The following is a 16,319-nucleotide window of genomic DNA, read 5'->3' on the forward strand; positions in this document are numbered from 1 at the left end:
AAGTAGCTTATAACCATGTACGTTTTATTTGTAGTTGCCACAATCGTTGTCAATTAGAGTATTCCGTACCCATTTCCGTTGAGCAGTGAAATTATTCAGTTATTCTTGACTAATGAATGAAGAATAATGATTGAAAATAATGAATGATTTATTCTTTATTCAAAATGTTTCTGATTTATAAATAAATCTTTATTCATCATTCAGGAAGATTTTGAATAATTATTCATCATTCTTTATTCATTATTCTGAATGACAAGGGTCCCATCTCTGATTTCAGTCCTTTTTTTCTCTCCTCCTTTTTGCACCCTTAGTATCTGCTATTCTGCACAATTATGAAACGATAATAGTTTTTTTTTTAATCAGAGCAACTCAATTGGAGCTGATACTGTAAATGAAACAGCATCTACGAAATGAACAGAATTTAGCAATGGCTATGTAAAGAAAACTAATAGATAAATTCAGCAAGGCACAATTCGCTGTAAACTTTGGTTGCGTTTTCAATTACAAATTAGTTCATTATCATATATGTTTCAATGCATCGAATTTTGAATCTCAAATCAACACGACAGTGGTTTGCTCATGTAAATTCATCTTTTCTGTTCCTTCTTCTTCAGTAGCATGACAGCCCTGCCTGACTTTTTCTAGAAGTCTTTACCGGGCGTCCCACAATTTGGCAACTTTCCTCCAATTATTGGTTTTCAGAATATCTAAGTCTTTTTCAAGACTATCAATCCATCTTAGGTGGGGTCGGCTTCTTTTTCTAGTTCCTATAGGCATAGCAAGTAATAGTTTAGATTTGTGTAGATTAGTTGAATTTGTAATAAAATTGTTAAATTAATTGGAACAGCTGTTTTTGCAAACTGGTGATTCAGTTGCTGAGGGACTTTCACTTTTAAATGATGCATGTAAACGATTCAGTCAAAAAATTTCAGTTTAATCATTTAGACTTTTTCAAGTGGTTGTCCAACTTTTGGTTGTCCAAAAACTCGACTCTAACTTAGTGGGCGTTCTGATGTTAGTGGAAAGTTTCAACTTCATTGTTTTGTAATATCAATCGATATAATTCTGTTTCAGCTTATACGATTATCTATTTGGGCTCCGGTGACTTGAGAATCGGACTCCGCAAAAATCTACTGAGTACATGTGATATACAAGCTCATAAAATCTGTGGAATCAAAAGACTTGTGGTGTGCCGTACCAAAGGTACAGAGATCAGGAGAAAACTTCTTTCCCCTTCAGATCCATGTATAACTTGTGGAAGTGGCCATAGAATGAGATCCCTTTTGCACAGGATTTAAATTGCGAATCATCTACAGTATCTTCGGATCATCTACAATATTTGGTATCTTCGGATCATCCATATTGATGTTTCCGAGATCATCGTCAATAGCTCATAGTTCGGATCTAGTACAACGTAAATAAAAGTACCGTACCATACCAAAAAAAATTTTGAAATCAAAAATTCGAAAATTTTGAAATGGCTAATGATTTAAAATTACAGAGTAAAACTTATTAAATGTAGACCAAAGACAAGCCGTTGGCTAAAAAATCAAGCAAAAGAAAAAGAGACACACAAATACTAGAAACTGTCATTTAATCAGAAATAAGACCCACTATCAATCACTCGTGTTACTTACAAGAACAACATCAGAAAGCAATGAAAAAAACGTTTAAAGTAAACTGTTGTTGCATTTGACAGAAAATTTTAGAACTAAATTCAGAATTCATGAGAGAAAACATTTATAGTCTGAAACATGAATTTGCTGCAAGAATATTTCTTTTATTCATAATCGTTCTCCAGTTATAACGTTTTGGAAACTTTTAATCTAGCTTAGGACGCCGTGGATACTGCAAAATTCGCCTATGCTCTCAGAATTGTTTCCCCGGTGTTTTCTTAATATTGAAACATTTTTGTAGTATTTACATAAGGCATATTTATTTTGCTTTTTTTTTATAACATTTTGCACGTATGAGTTTAATATGCATTTTCTCTTTGAGCCTTATAATGCATTACGTATATTTAGAAAATAAATATCGAAAAGTTCCTTATCCTTATTTCAGGCAGGAAAAGAGGACGTCTTATGCAGAAGAAGATAAATGTTTAAAAAAAATCAATTTTACATGATATAGTTTTGATTCATATCCTTGTGATTAATATAAGAGATGGCAGCACAATACTTTCTACGTCATAAAACTTACAATAATTGTAAAGTACTTCCAATGTTTAGGAAAATTTCAGAAAAGTAAAATAAACTCTTCATATGGTTTCAGAAAGGCTGAGTTTCAAGAAGAAAACGAAAACATGCTTAAAAACTCTTGAAAAATCCTTGCAATTGTAACGAAAAATTTAAAACATCAATTTTTTTTAATTACTGAGCTTTTCTAATTATGCATTAAATCATTTTTGCGTCAATTTCACATTATTTTCCAATTTGTGTTTTTTATGTTTTATGTTTACAATGCCGAAACGCCTTTTTCGTGTTTTAAAATACCTAACAACTCAGTTGCCACCTACTTAAGAATAATAATCCAATACAATATTTTAAAATTTCAAATAGTTTATAAATTTAACAATAAATTCGACAAAACATCATAATATATCTGCAAACAATTGAGTTAGGTATCAAACGTGCATGTTACTGAATAAAAGCTATTAAATAGCACTTAGGATATTAAATTTTAGCTATACAGACATCTAATAATAAAGAAATGAGACTTTTTTTTCCCCTTTTAACATATTTTATAATACTTACGAAAAGAAAACTCTCAATGATTTAAATTGTACAGCAAATTGCATCCTTTGATTAATAACTCTTTGTGGTGTCTATTTGGGATAAGCTGTCGTCTTATTCGATGTCTAAGTGTTTAAACAATCGAATTATATGTGGAATTTTAAGACACATCGTGAATTTTAAGATCAGATAGATCATAGAGTCGTTAAATTTCTTTTACCGATAGATACATAGATAATCTGAGTTCCCTTCATAGAGAATCGCAATTCAGTTATGAGAGAACTGAATATTTTGAGAATGGAATCTTAAATAAATTAAGAAAAAGCGGTCATATTATTTAAACAAGGTATTTCCTCAAAAGAAAACTGCTTTTTGAAATGATCAAAAAACCACTACTCCAGTCTAGTGATTGGAAATTTTTCATCAACTTTTTAAAAATTTTCGGAATTGTAGCCTTAGACGACGTGACTTTAAAATACAATGTTCTGCAGAAAGTAAGCAATGCATTTTCTGCAGTTCTTTTTTTATTCTGGATAGTGTCCTCGATATATGTTGCACTTTCTATGACTCTTGCAATCTTTAAAATCAACTTAGTTTTTGGTGTAATGGTCAGCTTTCTGTTGATTATCGTTGTAATTTTAGCCATCATTTTTCGTTTCATTTTGAAAAAGTTGTTGAAGAAAGTGCAAATGATCAACCGAATGAGTGGTGATACGCATTTAAACCATTATTGCAGGAAATCGAGTCATTTAGTGATTGTTTTATTCGTTTTACTTTCCATCCATTGCATGGCTCATCTGTCTCAACAATCGGTGTACGAAATCGGTCGAAGAAGTTCATTCATTTTTGACGAGCCCATCTTTAAAACTGTAGGAAATTTTTTTATTTGTTCAACCTATGCCTTTTTTTATCTTCTGCCATCTGCGGCTGGTGTCATCTGCCACTTAACACAGTTGGAGAATTTAAACCTCATACAATCTCAAAACAACAAAATGAAATCAGATCTTAGAAACAGTTTAACATGCGAAAAAGTAACATCAATCGTCAACATCTATGGACGAATAACGAATGCTGTGAAACAAGTCAATGATTTACTAGCAACTTTAATTGTGTGTTTGATGGGATATTGGTTTATGTCCATTTGTTTCTTCTTGAATTTACTTTTAAATTATTCTAATACTACTTATCGGTACGCAACGTATTCAATAAGTTTGATCGTCTTATCGTGTCAATTAATAAGCTTCATTAATGTTTGTGACAAAACTGGTAATGAAATCCTAAACATTCGGGAAGTTATAGATCGTGAGATGCGACAAAATAAAGATTTTCTGACGAAAGTTGCTGGACTCTCATTTACGCATTCAGAATTCGAGCGTTTTAGTAATAATGTTTCTGTTGCCCCATTGGGTCTTTTTAAGTTGAACAACAGTTTCATTCCTGGAATCTTTGGCTTAATTACGACATATAATATCATTCTCTTACAATTTCATAAAAGTTCAGATAAACACTGAGTCCAATGGAAGTTGTCCCTGATAATATAAAAATTGCACTTTCCCGTTACAAGTAAAACGAATTCTGCAATAATTTCTCTAAAGCTACAACAACAGTTATTCTAAGAAATCCAAACAACTGAAAGAATTTCTCTAAACAATAGCCAGAAAGTCACAAAGCAGCAAAAGAAATACGCAAATTAGCAAAAATTAAGCAAAGCAAAAAACTAGTTCTTTTGTAATAGGAATAATGAGACTAATTAAGTTTTTTAAAAAAAACAGCTTCCTTCGCAGATCTTTCTTCACTCTTAATACGACTAAAATATGATATTTTTGGAATTTCGTGAAAGTTTGGAATAAATTCTTTTCTAGTTCCCATGATTCAATAAAACTATTTGAAGGTATATTAAGTAAAAGAAGAATGAATAAGAATTACACTAGGCAAACATACATATTTGTTCCCAATAAAACGAATTTCGAGTGATTTTTATTCTTTGTAATTTGGTGTTACGCTATTGAATAACAGTTTCCTTCTGGGGTTATTTTGATTGATTACAATTAAAATCTGTCATAATTTCGTGAAAGCTTTTTATTCTACGAATTGACAAACAAAATTGGGAAAAAAACAATACAATTACAAGCAGCAAAACATATATTTTTTCATGTGGCAAAAAAACAAAGTTTTATTTAATTTTTGCAATTTAGTGTTAAGTTGAATAGCAGTTTAATTTCATGAAAGTTCTGTATAGTTTTAGGTCAAATTACAACGAATCTATAAAACTAATTTAATACATTCTGAGGGATTCCACTGAAATTCAAGATTTTTTCAAGACATTCAGATTGCGTGAAAGGAAATGAAGAACAAATATGATCATTCATGAACTGTTATAAATGTTATTGTAAGACACATTTTCCAACATTATGGAACAGATATAATTTCGTTGAACATTTTGCGTGATTTAAAATAAAGCATATTTTGCATTCATAGAATAGTAAATTTCCAACTTTTTTGTATTACGTTTAGTAAAATGTGAAATCAATATGCATTCATCACACGTTAATACATACCCACTGAAAACTTATTTTTTTCTTGCTCATTTTAAATGGAGTATACGTTTTACGAAACTGTTAACTTCATTGGTGTTAATAAAGGGGTACAGAATCCTCTTGCAGATATGCAAGCATTACAATTTAACCTTATACTGAAAAAGAATCTACCTGTGTTAAACAACACAATTTTCTAAACCTAGGTATCTTTTGAAAGAAATTTATAATCTGCTTCTACCCCATGTTCTGCTCGTTCGAAGTCTGGAAACGCAGTTGGCCAACCCATAAGGGAACTATTTTCACTTTCCAGAACAAATTAGTTGGCTATGTATAGAAAGCCACAAAAACGAAATAAAGACCATCTCCGGAAAGCACTTTAAGGCTCGATCGAAATTCTCAATGTAGAAATACAGAGTTTCTATTCTTAAACGTCACTTCTTAGTGATCAATATTTAAATTTTCTTGAAGATAACTTAAATATTGACTATTTATTACTTTAATTCTTCTTTTCTCTCTCTGACATTATATGTAATATTTTTATTCTATTCAGTGAAAGTAATACCTTATCAATAAGTTAAAACTTTCTAATTTCGCCTTTCATAATCCGCTACAACTTTTCTTTCTAAACTTTTTCAAATTTTTTGCAGTTGGTATTAGTATTATGAGGTTCTAAGGGTGATATGATTTGGGATTTAAATCATGATGGTCATTATTATCAGTCTTCAAAGAAAAGGTTTTTTTTCCCAATAGTTCAAATCTTTTGCTTCTTAATCTGTAACAATTTTATTTGATCTTTTGTAATAAAAAAATGATGTAACTTTGGCCTATTGGAACACCCAAATGTGCAACTACCTGTCATTATTAATTTAAAAGTATGAGACAAATAAAGCAAAATTAAAAGCGACAATAGAAATAACAGATCGAGTGCAATGATACTTCAACGTTTAAATTAGTCACCAAAATGGCAACAGTGATCCATGTGATCGGTGATAGCCAATCAAAATCGAAAGCGACTCATAGGTCACATGGAAAAGAGCGACGCTACTTTACGTAGGTCCAGAGCTTTAATTTAAACCAGTGACCCTCTATTCGTCTTCGAAAATTCGAGAAACCATAATACTGTTTTATAATAATAGAACTTCAATTTGAGTTGATGCTGAACGAGAACAACAGTTAACGAAATTAACTGCAATCATCAATGGCGATGAAAAAAAATAAAATAAATTCCGTTCGTTAAAGAAAGATTATTCCATAAAAACTTTAATTGCGTTCTTGATTAGAAATTGGTTTATTATCATTTGAGCTTCATTGCATCTAGTGTTGAGCCCTGAGTGGGTCTTCGAAAACTCGACTTACCTCAATTATTGTTCTTTTGTTGGTGGAAAGTTACGAATTACACAAGAGATTGAGTGAGTGGCGAACAGTGTGTTGTGTAGAAACAATAAAATTGTTTAATATACTGTAAATTAATATTATTTCTATCAGAGAGATGAGAGCTCAATAATTTTTACAACATGAAACTTAAAACAAATTTAAACTATTTTATGAGTTAATGAAAATTTTCAGAAAAGTAAAAGGAAAGCTTTAATTTTGGCCACGGTAATTCTGTTTCACGGAGTTTATGAAAAACATTCATAAGTTTTCCTGAAAAGTTCTTAGTCTCATCAAATAAAGCGGGAAAAAAAATCATTAAAAACCATTTCTTTGAAAAATCATTAAGATCTTATTGGTAGTGCTTTAAATCATTTTCGCTTTACTTTCCCACTATTCTCTAATTCTTTTTTCATAAAATATTGTTATATTCTAACCTTCACTCTGCCCTTAACGTGTTCCGAAGGACTTAAAATCCAAATTGCCACTTATTAGTATGAAAAATAATACTCCAAGACATTATTTTATAATTTCAATTAGTTTAATATTGCCCTTAATTTCGACAAAAATTTTAACTGGATGCAATACATTTATTAGCAATTAATATAGATAGTAAATGTACAGATCAAAAGCTATTAAGTCGCACTTAGGATATTAAATTTCAATTAGAAGGACCATTTTGAAGATTGCACATTTTTCCTGCTATTATAAGGACCCATTTAATTATAAAGAAACGAGTTCTTTTTCGGCTTTAAATTTATACTACTTATGAAAAGAAAATCTTTAAATTAGATCGTGAATTCTGTCCCTTAAATAGTGACATGACTCATTAAAAATTCTTGGTAGTATTGATGTTTGTAAATTTTAAAAACAGATTTCATCTTGCTCTGTAATATAGTGATTGGACAATACAGTCTGTACTATAGGTAAAATTTTGACCCATATCGTGAATTTTCAAATCATGATAATGTAAAATTTGAACCTTATTTTATTCATTAAAAATTTCGAAAATCGAAATTTATTTTCTATAGTTGATTATTTATTTTCTAAATAAAATACATTACTGAATAACTTTAGCATTCACTTTACCCAACTTTAATGAAACTATTTCTCTAACATTTAAAATTGCAATGTACAACAAACCTCTACTTCAAACAAATATTTGGAAATTCTTCATACACTTTTTAAAAATTTTTGGAATTGTCATCTTGGACGACGTGACTCTCAAATACAATATTCTGCAGAAAGTATGCAATACGTTTTATGCAGTTCTTCATTTAGTGTGGATGGTGTCCTCTACATACGTTGCAATTTCTGCATGTCTGGTCATTTTGAAATTAAACTTCGTTTTTGCTGTCATGAACAGCTTTGAGTTGATCAATGATATTATTCTAACTATAGTTCTACGATTAAATTTTAAAAAAGTATTAAAGAAAGTGCAGATGCTCAATCGAATTGGAGGCGAAGCTCATTTGAAACATCATTGCAGGAAATCGAGACAATTAGTGATTGTTTTATTCGTTTTACTTTCCGTCCATTACATTGCGTATCTGTCTCAAGACACGGTGTACGAAATTGATATTTTGAGGCCATTGGAAATAGTTTTCAGTGATATAAGAATTTCCTCCACTTTCAAGAATCCCGTTATTAAAATCGTAAGAAATTTTTTAATTTGTTCCTCTTACGCTTTTTACACTTTTTTGCCAACAACAGTTGGTATTATTTGCTACTTAACGCAGTTGGAGAATTTCAACACTATACAGTGTTACAGCTACACCGTTAAATCCGCTGGAAGCTACTTAACATATAAAGAATTAACAGCAATCGTCAGTAAATATGAACGAATAACAAGTATTGTGAAACAAGTCAATGATTTACTTGTAACTGTGTTTGTGTGCTTGATTGGATATTGGTTTATATCTATTTGTTTTTTCCTAACTTTTCTTTTAAACATTTGTACAGATACTTTCCAGTACGTGAAGTATTCAATCAGTCTGGCTGTCTTATCATGCCAATTAATAAGTTTCGTTCGGGTTTGTGCAAAAATTGAGAATGAAATCCTGAACATCCGAGCAGTTATTGATTTTAAAATGGAACAAAATGAAGATTACCTGACAAAAGTTGCCGGACATTCGTTTACGGAATCATCGTTTAGACCAGTGGTTCCCAACCTTTTGTGGACCATCGCCCCCCTCTTAGGGTTGGCTGACACAATTCGCCCCTTTCTATTTTTGTTCAAAAAGCCATTCATTGCTGCTTAAGATTATTGCCCTAAAGATTATCGCCCCCTTGTGAAGCTCTATCGCACCCTTTGGGCGATCGCCCTCAGGTTGGGAACCACTGATATAAACTTATGTCCGTACTAAATAAAATTCTGCACAGTATCTCGAGAATTTAGGGACCAATCTCAATGTTCTCTTAATTTTGAACACTGATGCACTCTACGCAATTCCTTTTACTACGTAGGATAATTGGAGCATTCCAGACCTTTTCTTCCTTTTTTTGCACTCTTAGTATCTATTAATCTGCACAATTAGTAGTAAACCATAATAGTTTTTCATTATCAATTCAACTCAATTAGAGCTGATACTGTTAGTGAAATAACATCTACTAAATGAAGTGTAATGAGCTGCGGCTATGTAAGAAAAATAATCCAATACAATATTCTAAAATTTCGAATTGTTTATAAATTTACCAATAATTTCGACAAAACTTCATAATATATCTGCAAACAATTGAGATAGGTACCAAGCGTGCATATTACTGAATAAAAGCTATTAAATAGCACTTAGGATATTAAAATTTAACTCTATGGACATCTAATAAAAAAGAAATGATACTTTTTTCTCCTTTTAACTTATTTTATAATACTTACTAAGAGAAAACTTTCAATGATTTAAATTGTACAGCAAATTAAATCCTTTGAATAATAAGCATTTAATCGAAATTCTTTGTGGTGTCTATTTGGGATAAGCTGTCGTCTTATTCGATGTCTAAGTGTTTAAATAATCGAATTATAAGTGGAATTTTAAGACACATCATGAATTTTAAGACTAGATAGATCATAAATCGTGAAATTTCTTTTACCGATAGATACATAAATAATCTGAGTTCCCTTTATAGAGAATCGTAATTCAGTTATGAGAGAACTGAATATTTTGAGAATGGAATCTAAAATAAATTAATAAAAAGCGGTCATATTATTTAAACAAGGTATTTCCTCAAAAGAAAACTGCTTTTTGAAATGATCAAAAAGCCACTACTCCAGTCTAGTGATTGGAAATTTTTCATCAACTTTTTAAAAATTCTACCAATGTTAAGAGTACCGCTACCAATTTTCACCTCAGTACCCTTGCAGTTCTGAACCCAATCCAGGAGACAAGGGAATTCCTGGATCAAGAATTGGAACGAATTTGCTTTCGTCGCGGACTTCGACGGCAAAAGGACTCTAACCCATGATCCGTCTATCACTGAGGATATTTCACGTCAGCACTGTGGTCGGTGTAAGCCGGATGCGGAATTCGTATCAAACAACCATTGCTAGGATTCGAACCCGGTTCACCTTATTGGAAGGTGAGTGCTTTATCCTCTGGGCCACCGCGGGTCTCTTTTATTCATTGATACTTTCATCGAAAATCAAAATTTATTTCCTCTTTAATTGAATATTTATTTCCGAAAGAATTCTTAATACATTACTGAAGAACATTAGTATTAACTTTATCCAAACTATATTTCCAAAACTTAAAATTGCAATGATTAACAAACCTCTACTTCAAACGAATATTTGGAAATTTTTCATAACCTTTGTAAAAATTTTCGGAATCGTAGCCTTAGATGGCGTGACATTAAAATATAATGTTTTGCAGAAAGTATGCAATACATTTTCTGCAGTTCTTTTTTCATTCTGGATAGTGATCTCTACATACATTACAATTTCTGCGTCACTGGTCATCTTTCACACTAACTTAGTTTTTGGTGTAATGGTCAGCTTTCTATTGATCATCGTTGTTATTTTAGCCATCATTTTTCGTTTCATTGTGAAAAAGGTGTTAAAGAAAGTTCAAATGATCAAGAGAATGAGTGGAGACATGCATTTAAACCATTATTGCAGGAAATCGAGTCAATTAGTGATTGTTTTATTCGTTTTATTTTCCATCCATTACATGGCTCATCTGTCCCTAGACTCGGCTTACGAAATTAATACTTTTGCACCATTGAAATCACTTTTCATCGGTCAAAGAAATTCATCCTTTTTTGACAGCCCCAACTTTAAAATTGTAGGAAATGTTTTTATTTGTTCGACTTATGCCTTTTTTCATCTTTTGCCATTTGCGGCTGGTGCCATCTGCCACTTAACACAGTTGGAGAATTTAAACCTCATTCAATCTTTCAACAACAAAATTAAATCAGACCTTAGAAACTGTTTAACATGCGAAAAAGTAACATCAATCGTCAACATCTATGGACGAACAACAAATGCTGTGAAACAAGTTAATGATTTACTTGCAACTTTAATTGTGTGTTTGATTGGATATTGGTTTATGTCCATTTGTTTCTTCTTAAATTTACTTTTAAATTATTGTAGTACTACTTACCAATACGTGACGTATTCAATAAGTTTGACCGTTTTATCGTGTCAATTAATAAGTTTCATTAATGCTTGTGGCAAAACTGGTAATGAAATCCTAAACATTCGGGAAGTTATAGATCGTGAGATGAGACAAAATAAAGATTTTCTGACGAAAGTATCTGGACTCTCATTTACGCATTCAGAATTCAAACGTTTAAGTAAAAATGTTTCTGTTACCCCATTGGGTCTTTTCAAGTTGAAAAACAGTTTCATTCCTGGATTCTTTGGATTAATTATGACATATAATATCATTCTCTTACAATTTCATGAAACCTCGGAAAAACACTGAGTGGAATGGAAGTTATCCTTACTTATAGAAAAATTGAACCCCTCCCCCCCCCTCCGCTACAAGTAGAACAAATTCTACAGTAAATACTTTAAAGATACATCAAGAGTTACTCTGAGAAATCCACACAACAGCATTAATTTCTAAAAACAATAGCCATAAATTCACAAAGCAGTAAAAGAATTACGAAATTTTTTGAAAATTCAAAAGTAACAAAGTAAAGAAGGAAAAAAATAATAATAATAAAATAGTGAAAAATTAAAAAATGTCGCCAAATATAAATCTTAACAAATATATGGATTTTGTTTCATAAGATTTGATATAAGATAACCGTTATACACTGCAAACAAGCAAAATTTTTAAGTTATTTTTTTTAAAGAAAAAAATATTTTTTTTAAAAAAAGAGAAAAATATTATATATGAATGGAAAAACCCACGGAATTAGTTAGAGAAGCATCTTAGCAGCATATTATATTCTGCCCCATATTATTGAAAACTGTTACTTCTTCACGGATCATTGGTTAGAATCCCTTTGCTGTCGGGTTAACCGTGAGAGATCTTCGCGTTCCTCTTCCGTCAAAAATTCTTCCACGAAGGATAGTTTGTCCCAATGCTTGATCCAGGAGTTGTCTTCTGCGTTGGATTCAAAATCATAAGTTTACCGTATTCACTTATAGAGAAAATTGGTAGTGTTTTCCGGTCTAGACAGTATTCGTCAACACTAAATCGGGTCTGTAGTTCAACGGAAATACTTTTGATATGTATGCTATAATACTTTGTTTCTTATCAAGCATAGATAAGTGATTACAAATATTTACTATAGATAAATCGAGAAACGTTTTTGAATCTCACAAAATGTACTAAAATGATGAGATTGTTTCCTATTTTGTACTGGGTAAATTTCTATCTAATTTGTGTCCCGTAGTGGACTGATCGTTAAGACGCGGTTCCCAGCAGATCACCGAAGTCAAGCATCACTGGCTACGGTCAGTGTGCGGGTGGGTGACCACTTGGATAAGCCTGCGTAGGGACCGAGGGTGTGCGGTATGGGTCCTCGTTAACCTGTTCTACCGTAAAGTGCTCGACTTCGCGTGCAGGTCGTCGGGCTACGGAAGCGGGGGTGCCATCCCCTCTGCAAAGGATCAAAATTGCGATGGCATGTCTTCGGATCATCCTCAGGGATGTTTCCCAGACCGTCGCCAATAGCCCATTGTTGCAGCTCTAGTGCGACGTAAATTAACAACAACAACTTCCTTCGATGTGACAGCGGTTTTTTTCTAGTCTAGACAAGCTTTTTTTTTACTGCTCGCATAGATAGATTTGAAATTCTTATTGATTCTTATAGATTTGAAACACAAAGGAGTTTTACGTACTTGGAATCAATTATCACTATTGATAACAGAGTTTCTCCTGAAATAATAAAAAAAAGAACACTCTATCTGGCAAGTCTATAAGTTGAAAAGATTTACTTTATGCAGGTTTATTTCTAGAAGAAGTTCTTAATTTACAAAACTCTTGACAGGTCGGGGGTCGTTGTTGGAACAACACACCTCAAAAGGAACGTTCTGTATTTCCACTAGCAATAAGGGACAGAAATGTCACTCCTAGTCAGACAGCTGAAGACCTTACAACCACTACCCGTATACACATCAATCCACGAAACACATCAATAGGTTCATAAACGTGATCGGTATGGCCAATATGAGCAGACATCGTGCACAATGGATGAACATCGCTTCATATCTTTGAGTGCGGTAACGTTACATTGCAATGAGATTATTCCAGATCATCTTTGTCTTTTTAGGGCTGAAATAAGTCCAGACTTTCTGTTTATGAACGACAATATGTTACCGTACTAGTGAGCTGAGGTATCGGACACACTAGAAAGTAAAAATATTGACCGCATGCTGTGTATTCCTCGGACCTGAATCCTACAGAATATGCCTTTGGCAGACATGTTTCACAAAGAACTCACCATCTCCAAAACTCGTAAGAGCTGAAAACCGCCTTGAGAGAGGAGTGGGAGGACTCTTCGATAGTTTAATGGACAGCATGTATACAAAATCTGAAATATCCGTCAGACATCTTACTGAGGTTCTGTTTTATTCTGGCAACGAAGACTCACTTCTCATGGCTGTTTGGAAATCATCTAATGAGCATCTTTTTTACTATCAACTTTATTATTTTTCGATAGGTCGATATCTGAACAATTTTGCTTATTAGCAAAATCACATTGTTTCTACTAAATATGAACTTAGTTTCATTTCATCAATCAACGTTTATTTTTTATTATTTCGAAACTGTTCCTTTGTGTCAAGCAGTGTAATTCTAAATCTCAAATCTAGATCTTCTCAATTTAAATTTCACTTTAGTTTGTTTATTTTTTTTTTCATTTTTTTTTTTTAGATTTGCGATAAAATTTGAAACGGAACTGGAGAAATTAAAGAAAAGCTGGTTTGAAGAATTGCGCAAAATGGTGATTCTTTAAAAAATGATGCATGCAAACAACTCAGTCAAAAACTTTCTAGGTTTTTTCATTTAGATTTTTTCAAGTGGGCAGTCGATCTGAAAAACTCGACTTCAACTTAATGAGTTTCTGTTGTTAGTGGAGCGCTTCGACTTAATTGAAGAAATTCTCTGTTTTTTTAAGGTCTGCCTTAAAATGAACGGTTTCATAAAAAAATTCGAATTTCTGTTTTTTGCATCTTTGAAAAGAATGAGCTCTTAGGATTCCAAAAATGTTTCGTTTTTGAAATTTCGATAATTCGAAGCAAAGTTATAGCTGATTTAGAAACCGGAAGTGAGATTCCGAAACACCGGAAGTGCACTGAAAAAGTCAAAACTAAATGTAAAGAATGTAGTATTGAGCTAATAAGAATTTTTTTTCTTTTTGCTTGTAACACTATTAAAAATATTAGTATTTGTTAATTTTTTATATAATATTAATTAAACGCATCTGGCAACAAATTATGTATAAACTTTTTAAAGGAAGTGAAATTGAATNCTTACGAAATTAATACTTTTGCACCATTGAAATCACTTTTCATCGGTCAAAGAAATTCATCCTTTTTTGACAACCCCAACTTTAAAATTGTAGGAAATGTTTTTATTTGTTCGACTTATGCCTTTTTTCATCTTTTGCCATTTGCGGCTGGTGCCATCTGCCACTTAACACAGTTGGAGAATTTAAACCTCATTCAATCTTTCAACAACAAAATTAAATCAGACCTTAGAAACTGTTTAACATGCGAAAAAGTAACATCAATCGTCAACATCTATGGACGAACAACAAATGCTGTGAAACAAGTTAATGATTTACTTGCAACTTTAATTGTGTGCTTGATTGGATATTGGTTTATGTCCATTTGTTTCTTCTTAAATTTACTTTTAAATTATTGTAGTACTACTTACCAATACGTGACGTATTCAATAAGTTTGGCCGTTTTATCGTGCCAATTAATAAGTTTCATTAATGCTTGTGTCAAAACTGGTAATGAAATCCTAAACATTCGGGAAGTTATAGATCGTGAGATGAGACAAAATAAAGATTTTCTGACGAAAGTATCTGGACTCTCATTTACGCATTCAGAATTCAAACGTTTAAGTAAAAATGTTTCTGTTACCCCATTGGGTCTTTTCAAGTTGAAAAACAGTTTCATTCCTGGATTCTTTGGATTAATTATGACATATAATATCATTCTCTTACAATTTCATGAAACCTCGGAAAAACACTGAGTGGAATGGAAGTTATCCTTACTTATAGAAAAATTGAACCCCCCCCCCTCCGCTACAAGTAGAACAAATTCTACAGTAAATACTTTAAAGTTACATCAAGAGTTACTCTGAGAGAGTCAGACAACAGCAAGAATTTCTAAAAACAATAGCCAGAAATTCACAAAACGGTAAAAAAATTACGAAAATTATTAAAAATTCAAAAGTAACAAAGTGAAGAAGGAAAGAAATAGTAATAATAAGATAGTGAGAAATTAAAAAATGTCGCCAGATATAAATCTTAACAAATATATGGAGTTTTTTATAAGATTTGATATAAGATTACCGTTATACACTGCAAACAAGCAAAATTTTTAAGTGATTTTTTTTTTAGAAATACTTTTTTTAGAAAGAAAAAAATATTATATATGAATGGAAAAACCCACGGAATTAGTTAGAGAAGCAACATATTATATTCTGCCCCATATTATTGAAAACTGTTAATTCTTCACGGATCATTGGTTAGAGTCCCTCTGCTGTCGGGTTAACCGTGAGAAATCTTCGCGTTCCTCTTCCGTCAAATATTCTTCCACGAAGGATAGTTTGTCCCAATGCTTGATCCAGGAGTTGTCTTCTGCGTTGGATTTAAAATCACAAGTTTACCGTACTCACTTATAGAGAAAATTGGTATTGTTTTCTGGTCTAGACAGTATTCGTCAACACTAAATCGGGTCTGTAGTTCAACGAAAATACTTTTAATATGTATGCTATAATACTTTGTTTCTTATCAAGCATAGATAAGTGATTACAAATATTTACTATAGATAAAACGAGAAAAGTTTTTGAATCTCACAAAATATACTCAAATGATGAGATTGTTTCCTATTTTGTACTGGGTAAATTTCTATCTAACTTGTTATGGACGTAGGCAATATAATACAATTAAAGTAATCTTTCCACATTTACAATACAGATACGTGATTGAATGTAAAACTCATCCTGTTCAAAAGGAGTCAAAAATTCGAACCACAAAAAAAGAGTGTCTCAGACAT

Source organism: Parasteatoda tepidariorum, chromosome 10, assembly GCF_043381705.1.
Source record: "Parasteatoda tepidariorum isolate YZ-2023 chromosome 10, CAS_Ptep_4.0, whole genome shotgun sequence".
NCBI lineage: Eukaryota > Metazoa > Arthropoda > Arachnida > Araneae > Theridiidae > Parasteatoda > Parasteatoda tepidariorum.